General features: G+C 41.0%; 1 protein-coding gene across 1 annotated transcript in view; it reads right to left on the bottom strand.

The window, feature by feature from the left end:
• The window catches only part of pacrg (PARK2 co-regulated), a 288,420-nt gene that overhangs the window by 11,521 nt on the left and 263,451 nt on the right, over positions 1-13,448 (bottom strand). The gene's annotated exons all lie outside the window — the stretch shown is intronic.

Below are 13,448 nucleotides of genomic sequence, written 5' to 3'. Positions count from 1 at the left end.
CTTGGCAGGTTTGTTGTGGTGCCATATTCTATCATTTTTTTTAATTTTTTTTTACAATGGATATAATGGTACTCTGTGGTCTGTTCAAAGTCTCTGATATTTTTTTATAACCCAACTCTTATCTGTACTTCTCCACAACTTTGTCCCTGACCTGTTTGGAGAGCTCCTTCGTCTTCATAATGCCGTTAGCAACAATTGTTTACAGACATATTATTTCACTTATAACTCACTGTAACTCAATACCAGTGGGTCAGAAGTTTACGTACACTACGTTGACTGTGCCTTTAAACGGCTTGGAAAATTCCAGAAAATAATTGACATCATTTGAGTCAATTGGAGGTGTACCTGTGGATGTATTTCAAGGCTTACCTTCAAACTCGGTGTCTCTTTGCTTGACATAATGGGAAAATCAAAAGAAATCAGCCAAGACCTCTGAAAAAAAATTGTCGACCACAAGTCTGGTTCATCCTTGGGAGCAATTTCCAAACGCCTGAAGGTACCACGTTCATCTGTAAAAACAATAGTACGCAAGTATAAACACCAAGGGACCACGTAGCCGTCATACCACTCAGGAAGGAGACGCGTTCTGTCTCCTAGGTATGAACATACTTTGGTGCGAAAAGTGCAAATCAATCCCAGAACAACAGCAAAGGACCTTGTGAAGATGCTGGGGGAAACAGGTACAAAAGCATCTATATCCACAGTAAAACGAGTCCTATGTTGACATAACCTGAAAGGCCACTCAGCAAGGAAGAAGCCACTGCTTCAAAACCACCATTAAAAGGCCAGACTACAATTTGCAACTGCAAATTATATGGATATATTGAAGCAACATCAGTCAGGAAGTTAAAGCTTGGTCGCAAATGGGTCTTCCAAATGGACAATGACCCCAAACATACGTCCAAAGTTGTGTCAAAATTGCTTAAGGACAACAAAGTCAAGGTATTGGAGTGGCCGTCACAAAGCCCTGACCCCAATCCTATAGAAAATATGTGGGCAGAACTGAAAAAGCAAGTGCGAGCAAGGAGGCCTACAAACCTGACTCAGTTACACCAGCTCTGTCAAGAGGAATGGGCCAAAATTCACCCAACTTATTGTGGGAAGCTTGTGGAAGTCTACCCGAAACGTTTGGCCCAAGTTAAACAATTTAAAGGCAATGCTACCAAATACTAATTGAGTGTATGTAAACTTCTGACCCACTGGGAATGTGATGAAAGAAATAAAAGCTGAAATAAATAATTCTCTGTACTATTATTCTGACATTTCACATTCTTAAAATAAATTGGTGATTCTAACTGACTTAAGACAGGACATTTTTACTAGGATTAAATGTCAGGAATTGTGAAAAACTGAGTTTAAATGTATTTGACTGAGGTGTATGTAAACTTCCGTCTTCAACTGTATATACTGAGATCATGTGACACTTAGATTGCACACAGGTGGACTTTATTTAACATAATTACGTGACTTCTGAAAGTAATTGGTTGCACCATATCTTATTTAGGGGCTTCATAGCAAAGGGGTGAATACTGTACAGTACATATGCACGCACCACTTTTCTGTTTTGAATTTTTTGAAACAAGTTATTATTTTAATTTCACTTCACCAATTTGGACTATTTTGTGTATGTCCATTACATGTTATCCTAATAAAAATCTATTTAGATTATAGGTTGTAATGAAACAAAATAGGAAAAACGCCAAAGGGGGTGAATACTTTGCAAGGCACTGTAAATAGCACTTTCCAGTGGTGCTCGGTGACTGCCATTCCATGAGCGCAGCATTTATTATTCAACTCGAATCAATGAGCCCTATAGGTCCTCCATGACAAGAAAATCATAATCAACAGAGTAGGGCTGGCCTATAAGTCCTTAGTTTTGGGGTTGTGCTCAGGTAAAACAATTTGGCTAATCTATACTTCCATATTTTCAAGTCTTATTCTTGAAGATCAAGGGGTATAACATTTATTGGAATGACTGGAATTCTATTAGACTTTGGTTTATAATGTAAAGATATAATTTAATCGTATTATTATATGTAGTAGAAAGCGATGGGTTAGAAGAAGCCTACAGTACATAACCAACCCATAAAGTAAAATTTTACATCGGCCAGCTATGTAAACTTTAACATTGATTTAGCCTTTAATAGATGTCGTTCAATTGGTAACATACATTTTGTCTTCTTCTAATGCCTCTTAAGGGGAAAATAATCTAAAAGTAACTGAATGTAATCAGACTACGTTACTGAGTTTGGGCAATCCAAAAGTTATGTTACTGATTACAATTTTGGACAGGTAACTAGTAACTGTAACGGATTCAATTTAGAAAGTAACCTACCAAACCCTGCATGCATGTGTGTGCATGTGCTAGCGTGCGCAAGAGCATTTCTGACACTGATCAGAGCCAGACCGCTCTGCAAATTACAAAGAGGGAAAGTCCAATGCCTTGGCCCATGTTAGCAACAATTTACATATTCTCCAACAACCATATGCACTCAGCAACACACTCCGAGAAAATGTTCTATATTCATGTTGTAGGCCTATATCTCTGACTCTTGAACTCATAATTGTAATTTCTTTAACGCGGCTCACCATACAGGCTCTCCCCACCTACCAGCTAACCCAAATCTTTTATAGCAGCACAAAAACAGAAAAAGAAACACACTGGCATTTGAGCAATAAAATGACATAAAAAGCAAGACTTATCCCTGTAAAAGAGAAAGGCCAAAGAGAACAACATGCAGTGTGATCTACTCGAGTGGGGCCTGTGCTGTGTGAATATAGTGTTCAGCACTAAAGCAGAGGAGGGTGAGGAGAGAGTACTATGTTGTTGTGGCATAGTTTGCGAGGTGGACTCTCTCTCTCTCTCTCTCTCTCTGCAGCTGTGGCATGTAGGCTAGTAGGGGGCCGAAGGGCCAGAGGCCAGGCCCAGAGAGGGACTCCCTATTAGTGGAGACATTTTCCAGCTGACATGGAGGAGGGGGTGGTGGCAGCCTGAGTGACACAATGGGGAGCGGGGGAGGCTGTCCCCTGGCACAGACACAAGGGATCCTGGGTAATAAGACAAGTCTACGGTGCAACAACTGAGGTTCATGTATATTTCAGCCATGGTCCACTTATATGTTACATCCCAAATGGCACCCTATGGTGCACTATATTTCACCAGGCCCCATAGGGCTCTGGTAGAAAGAAGTGCACAATAGTGCACTATAAATGGAATAGGGTGCCATTTGGGACGCATACCCGTCACAAAGGTGTTTGGAGGAGGAATTTGAAATTATTCTCAATATTTAAAGAGGTAAAAAGAGTGTTTTTAGCGACGGGCAACGGGGGGGTGTTAAAGCTCTTTGTGCAAATGTCCTTCAGGAAAACTTTTACTTTCTCCCCCTCTCTAGGCAGACAAAAAATCTTTAAAAACAATACCTATATATAAGAAAAGAAAGGAAGAAAAGAGAAGGAAAGCGGGAGTTGGCTTGGCAGTGCTTTGAGGGAGACGGGCGGTCGATACGGAGTGCCATGGCAACTCCCCCACAGACAGGGCTCTGGTCATAAGTAGTGCACTCTATAAGGAATGGGGTGCCATTTGGTATGCATCCACAATCTGGGGGGATTTCAAGGGGAGTATCATTTGACAAATCAGCTCGATGGTAAAAAGAGGTGGAAAGAAAACGTGTCCTTCTGTTTCTGTCTTTCATATCAAATCCCTGGGATTGGGCGCCCAGGAGTTTGGTCGTATCTTAATTGGGGAGGACGGGCTCGTGGTAATGACTGGAGCGGAATGTATCAAATACATCAAACGCATGGTTTCCAGGTATTTGATGCCATTCCATTTGCACCGTTCCAGCCATTCCTATGAGTCGTTCTCCCCTCTGCAGCCTCCTGTGATTGAGTGGTTCTTAGCAGACAGGGACTAGGTGAGGAGGTGAAGAGGTGGGAAGATGTGGTGGCTGTGAGTCTAGGTCTCTCCACCTCTCTCCCCTCTCTTTCCAGCCAGATCGCTCAAGATTGACTTCGAAATTGTCCTGGAAATTCCTTCAAAATCAGCCACTAGGGGCAACGGTGAACGCTATTACCATCAAGTAGGCTTGGGTTTTGCTGTGGCATTATGGACGGGGGTGGCAGATAAATTTAATCCCATGACTATGGATCCAAAAGTTGCGTATTCAATCCCAGTGATAAACATTAGTTTGTACATTTTTTATTTTAACCTTATCTGATACCTTAAAGCTTAAATTAATCATTCAGAATGAATGACTAAACTTAATGTTGTAACTATATCCAGAAACTTGAATCCTTCATTTAACCATTTGGATTGTAATCCCATGACTCTGGATCTGAAAATCAGAAATGTTTTAATATTTATTTTTTACCAGAGGTTGGAACCGAAATTATTTTTCAATTGTTTCGTTCTGAACAGAACCACTATTTTTTTTTAGTTCTGGTCCACTTTTCCGAGCAGCAAAATACAATTCTGAACCGGTTCGAACAAAAAAAAAGTACTGGTTTATATTGCTCCTTTCTGTTCCTTTTTCAACCTGTGAAATCAACACTTTTTTTTACATTTAGCTCATTCAATTAATACACCAATCAGTGCGGATAGAGCAAGCAAGCTAGTTGTTTACATGCGTGATGGACAGATAATTGTAGCCCATGGTGCAAGATGGGCCTGAAATTTTGTTGTGAGCAGAGCAAGAGAGGGTTGAGGAGACTTGAAGCATTGGGCATCTTGTTATGACATGCATTTTCTGAATTAGGTCCACAGAATTATACCTAGGAGAAGCGGCTGCTATGGAGGAACATTGAATGTCCTTTGAGCTAGCTAGCTAAGAAGCTTGAGCTAGCTAACGTTAGCTAACAAGCCTGTGTGTGCAGAGCGGCACCAGAATTAAAAACACACAAGTTCATTCTTCTCGAGCAAATAAAAAATATCTCCCGATCTTCTGAATCACGCTTTCAACGTCAGCACAGTAGCCTATGCTTCTGGAGGAGGAGGGGCAGGTAGCCTAAACACACACAGGCAAAGTGATAGGGTTTAGCATAGGCGCTTTGTTGCGTTTTTTGTGTGACTAGAAAAAAAGGCCCGGAACGTAAAATAACGTTATTAACCAGTTCCCATGCTTTTAAAATAACGGTTCTGTTCCGATACAGTAGAGATGTCACGACTCCTGCCGAAGGTGGCTCCCCTTCCTGTTCGGGTGGCGCTCGGCGGTCATCGTCACCGGCCTACTAGCTGCCACTGATCCCTTTTTCTCCTTGTATGTTTATTGGTTTCACCTGTGTGTAATTTAGGTTAATTGGTTGGGCTTTATTTTGTGCGGGATTATTTTCGATGTACATGTTGTACACGGCTGTATGTCACGGTTGTCCATGTATTTGGGTTTTGCTGGACTGTTTTAAGTCCCCTGTGTTTGGGGCATTTGTTTTGGTCAGCGTCTGTTCACTATTGTGGTGGAATAAAAGTACACTACCCTGAACTCTCTGCTTCCTGCGTCTGACTTCTTCCCCACTACACCCCGGACGTTACAATGGATCACTTTCGACCCCGGTTCTGTTCCTTGAACATTTTTGTTATTTTCCAGTTTTTGGTTCTGTTCCAACCCCTGGTTTTCACCTTATCCCAAGCCTTAACTTAGCCATTCAGAAACTTAATGTTTTAACCCAAAATCTTTAACCCAAAACTTAAAGGCCCAGTACAGTCAAAATTCTGTTTTCCTGTTTTTTATATCATATTGTAGAACAGCTGAGTAAACTAACACTGTAAAAGTGTAAAAACAATTGATCAGTTTATATCCTGATAGTTGCTGGTTGAAAATACAATATACACAGGACCTTCTAAACAGCAGGTTTGCAGTGGTAGACACATTTTTTTTTACCCTATCCAAAACCTTAAAGGAGAAGTTTACCCAAAATACAGAAACTCCCAAGTAATTCCATAAATTGAAACTAGTCCAGCAGAGTTTGCCCTCTCCCCCTCTCTCTCCCTGTAGTGCTGTACTGAAACAGCTGCAAAAACAGGTCACGTGACTCGTGACATTTGCTGGATGCATGCCTAGCTCTGCTCCGCTGCCAGTGAATTCATGATTAAGAAATCAGGGAAATGTGGGCAAATTCGTTGTTTTATTGAAAGCGTACGACCGAATAAACTATTTTGGTCAAAAGTACTATTGGTTTTGAGTCAGGAAATGTTTCCAATAAACATTATTTGAATATAATTATTTTATGTAGCCAACTGCCACAGCGGAGACGGGATACAACTGTGCATGTGCACCATCATGATATGCCCTTATATGGACCTTGATGTCACAGATTCCCCCACAAAATTGGTGGGGGAAGGAGCTGGTGCTAAAGTTGACAATGTTAGGCATATCGCAGATAAAGTTAGTTTCGCAAAGTGGATAAAGAGAGCATGCTGATGTTCACTGGCTGCACTTTATACAGAAAATCAAGGGAAGAAGGCACTACATTTCAGTTTTCCGATAAAATATACGAAGATGCAGATGGTTAGTAGCAATCCCAAAAAATAAATATGATGTAAATACTCCTGAAGCCAACCTTGCATCGTTGCGTGTGTGTAACAAGCATATGAACTAGATAAGCAATCTGAAATTATAGGGGAAAGAAAACCGAAAGATGCTAAAAGAGACACAACTGTTCCTACTGTATGTCCATGGACTGGATCTGGAGCAGTGCCAAAGTTCAGAGGTGCATTTGTGAAGAGAAAGTGAACGTGCGGAGGTATGTAACCTGATTCTTGAAGTTCGAAGCGTTCTTGTGTTATTGCCATTGAACCATATCATGTACAGTTGAAGACAGAAGTTTACATTCTTTAAGCCAAATACATTTAAACTCAGTTTTTCACAATTCCTGACACTTAATCCTAGTAAAAATTCCCTGTCTAAGGTCAGTTAGGATCACCACTTTATTTTAAGAATGTGAAATGTCAGAGTAATTGTAGAGAGAATTATTTATTTCAGCTTTAATTTCTTTCATCACATTCCCAGTGGGTCTGAAGTTTACATACACTCAATTAGTATTTGGTACCATTGCCTTTAAATTGTTTAACTTGGGTCAAACGTGTTGGGTAGCCTTCCGCAAGCTTCCCACAATAAGTTGGGTGAATTTTGGCCCATTCATCCTGACAGAGCTGGTGTAACTGAGTCAGGTTTGTAGGCCTCCTTGCTCGCACATGCATTTTCAGTTCTGCCCACACATTTTCTAGGATTGAGGACAGGGCTTTGTGATGGCCACTCCTATACCTTGCCTTTGTTGTCCTTGAGCCATTTTGCCACAACTTTGGAAGTATGCTTGGGGTCATTGTCCATTTGGAAGACCCATTTGCGATCAAGCTATAACTTCCTGACTAATGTCTTGAGATGTTGCTTCAATATATCCACATAAATTTCCTCCCTCATGATGCCATCTATTTTGTGAAGTGCACCAGTCCCTCCTGCAGCAAACACCCCCACAACATGATGCTGCCATCCCCGTGCTTCACGGTTGGGATGGTGTTCTTCGGCTTGCAAGCCTCCACCTTTTCTTCCAAACATAACGATGATCATTATGGCTAAACAGTTCTATTAACCTTTCTGAACCACCCATCCCGGATCAGCAACGCTGAATAGCATAGCGTAGCATAGCGCCACAGGTAAATAATATTACTATAAAATATTAATATTCATGAAATCACAAGTGCAATATTGCAAAACACAGCTTAGCTTTTTGTTAATCCACCTGTCGTCTCAGACTTTGAAATTATGCTTTACAGCGAAAGCAATACAAGCGTTTGTTTAAGTTTATCGATCGCTCGACAAAACAATAAGTACACTTAGCATCAGGTAACTTGGTCACGAAAATCAGAAAAGCAATCAAATTAATCGTTTACCTTTGATCTTCGGATGTTTTCACTCACGAGACTCCCAGTTAGACAACAAATGTTCCTTTTGTTCCATAAAGATATTTTTTATATCCAAATACCTTCGTTAGTTTGGTGCGTTATGCCCAGGAATCGGTCACGACAACGCAGACAAAAATTCAAAATTATATCCATAATGTCAACAGAAACATGTTGAACGTTTTTTATAATCCATCCTCAGGGTGTTTTTCAAATATCTATTCGATAATATATCAACCGGGACAGTTGGCTTTTCACTAGGACCGGGATGGCTGCCTTTCTCTTTTGCGCACAAGTCACTCTGAGAGCCCCCACCTATCCACTTACGCAATGTGGTCGTTCACGCTCATTCTTCAAGATAAAAGCCTGAAACTATGTCTAAAGGCTGTTGACGCCTTAGGGAAGCCATAGAAAAAGGAGTCTGGTGTATATCCCTTTAAATGGGCAATAGGGATGCATAGGAACGGAGAGGTTTCAAAAACAGAGGCATTTCCTGACTGGATCTTCCTCAGGTTTTAGCATGCAATATCAGTTCTGTTTAACTCACAGACAAAATCTTGACAGTTTTGGAAACTTCAGAGTTTTCTATCCTAATCTGACAATTATATGCATATTCTAGTTTCGGGGGCTGAGAAATAAGCAGTTTCAAATGGGTACGTTTTTTTTAGCCAAAAGCGAAAATACTGCCCCCTAGCCTTAAGAAGTTTTAATGCTTCATCAGACCAGAGGACATTTCTCCAAAAAGTATGATCTTTGTCCCCATGTGCAGCTGCAAATCGTAGTATGGCCTTTTTATGGCGATTTTGGAGCAGTGGTTTCTTCCTTGCTGGGCAGCCTTTCAAGTTATGTAAATGTAGGACTTGTTTTACTGTGCATATAGATACGTTTGTACCTGTTTTCCCCAGCATCTTCACAAGGTCCTTTGCTGTTGTTCTGGGATCTGGGATTGATTTGCACTTTTCACACCAAAGTACGTTCATCTCTAGGAGACAGAACGCATTTTCTTCCTGAGAGGTATGATGTCCCATGGTGTTTATACTTGCGTACTATTGTTTGCACAGATGAACGTGGTACCTTCATGTGTTTGGAAATTGCTCCCAAGGATGAACCAGACTTGTGGAGGTCATTTTTTTCTGAGGTCTTGGCTGATTTCTTTTGATTTTCCCATGATGTCAAGCAAAGAGGCACTGAGTTTGAAGGTAAGCCTTGAAATAAATCCACAGGTACACCTCCAATTGACTCAAAGGATGTCAATTAGACTATCAGCAGCTTCCAAGCTGTTTAAAGGCACAGTCAACTTAGTGTATGTAAACTTCTGACGCACTGGAATTGTGATACAGTGAATTATAAGAGAAATAATCTGTCTGTAAACAATTGTTGGAAAAATGACTTGTGTCATGCACAAAGTAGATGTCCTAACCGACTTGCCACAACTATAGTTTGTTAACAAGAAATTTGTGGAGTGATTTTAAAACTAGTTTTAATGACTCCAACCTAAGTGTACAGTCGTGGCCAAAAGCTTTGAGAATGACACAAATATACATTTTCACAAAGTCTGCTGCCTCAGTTTGTATGATGGCAATTTGCATATACTCCAGAATGTTATGAAGAGTGATCAGATGAATTGCAATTAATTGCCAAGTCTCTCTTTGCCATGCAAATGAACTGAATCCCCCAAAAACATGTCCACTGCATTTCAGCCCTGCCACAAAAGGACCAGCTGACATCATGTCAGTGATTATCTCATTAACACATGTGTGAGCGATGACGAGGACAAGGCTGGAGATCACTCTGTCATGCTGATTGAGTTCGAATAACAGACTGGAAGCTTCAAAGGGAGGGTGGTGCTTTGAATCATTGTTCTTCCTCTGTCAACCATGGTTACCTGCAAGGAAATACATGCCGTCATCATTGCTTTGCACGAAAAGGGCTTCATAGGCAAGGATATTGCTGCCAGTAAGATTGCACCTAAATCAACCATTTATCGGATCATCAAGAACTTCAAGGAGAGCGGTTCAATTGTTGTGAAGAAGGCTTCAGGGTGCCCAAGAAAGTCCAGCAAGCGTCAGAACCGTCTCCTAAAGTTGTTTCAGCTGCGGGATCGAGGCACCACCAGTACAGAGTTTGCTCAGGAATGACAGCAGGCAGTTGTAAGTGCATCTGCACGCACAGTGAGGCGAAGACCTTTGCAGGATGACCTGGTGTCAAGAAGGGCAGCAAAGAAGCCCCTTCTCTCCAGGAAAAACATCAGGGACAGACTGATATTCTGCAAAAGGTACAGGGATCGGACTGCTCAGGACTGGGGTAAAGTAATTTCCATTTCCGATTGTTTGGGGCATCCGGAAAAAAGCTTGCTACCATCAGTCCTGTGTCATGCCAACAGTTAAGCATCCCGAGACCATTTATGTGTGGGGTAGCTTCTCAGCCAAGGGAGTGGGCTCACTCACAATTTTGCCTAAGAACACAGCCATGAATAAAGAATGGTACCAATCCATCCTCGGGAAAGCAACTTCTCCCAACCATCCAGGAACAGTTTGGTGACGAACAATGCCTTTTCCAGCATGATGGAGCACCTTGCCATAAGGCAAAAGTGATAACTAAGTGGCTCAGGGAACAAAATATCAATATTTTGGGTCCATGGCCAGGAAACTCCCCAGACCTTAATCCCATTGATAACTTGTGGTCAATCCCCAAGAGGCGGGTGCACAAACAAAAGCCCACAAATTCTGACAAACTCCAAGCACTGATTATGCAAGAATGGACTGCCATCAGTCAGGATGTGGCCCAGAAGTTAATTGGCAGCATGCCAAAGCGGATTGCAGAGGTCTTGAAAAAGAAGAGTCAACACTGCTAATATTGACTCTTTGCATCAACTTCATGTATTTGTCAATAAAAGCCTTTGACATTTATGAAATGCTTGCAATTATACTTCAGTATTCCATAGTAACATCTGACAAGAATATCTAAAGACACTGAAGCAGCAAACTTTGTAAAAATTAATATTTGTGTCATTCTCAAAACTTTTGGACACGACTGTATGTAAACTTCCGACTTCAACTGTAGAAATAGGCAGGGATAGAAATGAAACTAGCCCGCTAGCCTGTGGCTTGTACTTTTCAGACCGGGCGAGTAGAAAATGTGCCAAACTAGCCTACCAGGGAAATGTCCTCTTTTCAAATATTGCAGAGCACAAATTTTGACCCGGCTAGTAAAAATTGCAGTCTACTACCCAGCTGGCCAGTGTCCAAAATCCTTGCATATACTGTAGGCCTAGGTGCTGTACAGGATTGCATATCTTCCCTATGCATTTATAACAAGGGGGTTGAAGAGACAATAGTGTCACCTTACATTGCAGAATAGAATAAAACAAAAAAGTGTTGTTGCATTCTGCTCGCTATTCTTCATAATCCTAATTCCCAATGACTGATGTGTTGGCTAGACATGATTAATTAGCATGACAACATCTCAGGCTGTGAACTGCTGTATAACAATGATTGAAATAAGTTAAACAAGTTAAATAAAGGTTAAATAATAAAAAAATACAAATGTTTAAATACCTGGCCCCTGGAACCACCTGGGGTATATGATTGGCCATTGTCGGGTCTACTGTGTAGCCTATTTGTAAACTCTCCCCCTATAATGAATTTTAGCACCATGGCCATGAATGTATTACATGTTTAAAAAATGCTATAACATGACTTGTGTGTTAGGATGGAAGTTTGTATTTATCAATACACAACACAATAACACTTGGACATATATCCAATACTATATCAACTGCCTCTCCCTTTCACATTTCATAGTGTACGTATCATGAACTTCCATTGTGTCACAAGTAACTGAGGTACATTTCCCTATCTGAATCACAGGTTCTGGCCTCAATTGATTAGGTCTTCAAAGGACCAAACAGCAAGCTCACCTGGCACCCATGTAAATAATGGATATTTTCACACCTTTGTCTGATGTGTTGTCTTGCCATGGTTAATTAGTCTGACAACGTTTCAAGCTGTGAACTGCCGGTCTCCTAGAACCACCTGGAGTAATTGATTATCTATTGTGCATTCGTTTGACAACATGCATAAAGAGTACATTCAGCATTTATGTGTAATGATTTCACATTGATTGTTTGATTTATATGGGTGAGAGTAAAGCTGTTTTAAATGTTTAATAATATGGTTGATCTCCTGAGTCCATGGGCTTTGCAGCTGTGTCCAGACCTCCAGATTAACCAGAGTCTTCGGTAAGTAATGTACAATGTATTCATTTTCTATGATTCCATATATCAAAGTGTTATTCAGTATCTGCTGCTTTCATTTTAGAACACTTTGATCATTTTGTGTATTGTCTTTCGAAGGAGGATCAGGGAAATACATCTCAGCAACAGCAGCCTCCTTCACCTTTTCCTACACAACATCCACAGTCTTCACCTTCCCAGCGGGACACCAGTTTTTGCTCCCCTGATGATGACGAGGACCACATACCCTACATACCTTCAACATTCACGAGCTCAAGTTGCAACTTCTTCAGAGCTGTTCACTGGTGCCTCTTTCACTGACATAAAGGACTGGGCTGAACTCTGTAATATACAGTTCCCTGCACGATCAACATTCTTCGCACTACAGTCCTCTAACTTCCTACTGTTAATACATCAGCATTAAAGACTGAAGCAGGAAAATAAAATGTCCACTATGGTCCAGGATGGAAATACAGGGAAGGCAGTCCACATCTGTGCTGACAGTCCTGGCTATTCCACTAAATATACAACATACAGTGCCTTGCAAAAGTATTCATCCCCTTTGGCGTTTTTCCTAATTTGTTGCATTACAACCTAATTTAAATAGATTTTTATTTGGGTTTCATGTAATGGACATACACAAAATAGTCCAAATTGGTGAAGTGAAATTAAAAACATTACTACAAAATAAAAAACGGAAAAGTGGTGCGTGCATATGTATTCATCCCCTTTGCTATGAAGACCCTAAATAACATCTGCTGCAACCAATTACCTTCAAAAGTCACATAATTAGTTAAAAAAGTCCACCTGTGTGCAATCTAAATGTCACATGGTCTCAGTATATAAACACCTGTTCTGAAAGGCCCCAGAGTCTGCAACACCACTAAGCAAGGGGCACCACCGTGAAGACGAAGGAGCGCAACAAACAGGTCAGGGACAAAGTTGTGAAGTACAGATCAGGGTTGGGTTATAAAAAAGTTTATCAGAAACTTTGAACATCCCACGGAGCACCATTAAATCCATTAGTAAAAAATGGAAAGAATATGGCACCACAACAAACCTGCCAAGAGAGGGCCGCCCACCAAAACTCACAGACCAGGCAGGCAACAAAGAGACCAAAGATAACCCTGAAGGAGCTGCAAAACTCCACAGCGTAGATTGGAGTATCCGTCTATAGGACCATTTTAAGCCGTACACTTTACAGACTGGGCTTTACGGAAGAGTGGCCAGACAAAAAGCCATTGCTTAAAGAAACATGTTTGGTGGTCGCCAAAAGGCATGTGGGAGACTCCCCAAACATATGGAAGAAGGTACTCTGGTCATATG

The sequence above is a fragment of the Salvelinus fontinalis genome, chromosome 16 (assembly GCF_029448725.1).
Source record: "Salvelinus fontinalis isolate EN_2023a chromosome 16, ASM2944872v1, whole genome shotgun sequence".
Classification (NCBI taxonomy): Eukaryota; Metazoa; Chordata; class Actinopteri; order Salmoniformes; family Salmonidae; genus Salvelinus; species Salvelinus fontinalis.
The sequence above is the reverse complement of the archived record's forward strand: the minus strand, read 5'-3'. Positions and strand labels throughout refer to the sequence as shown.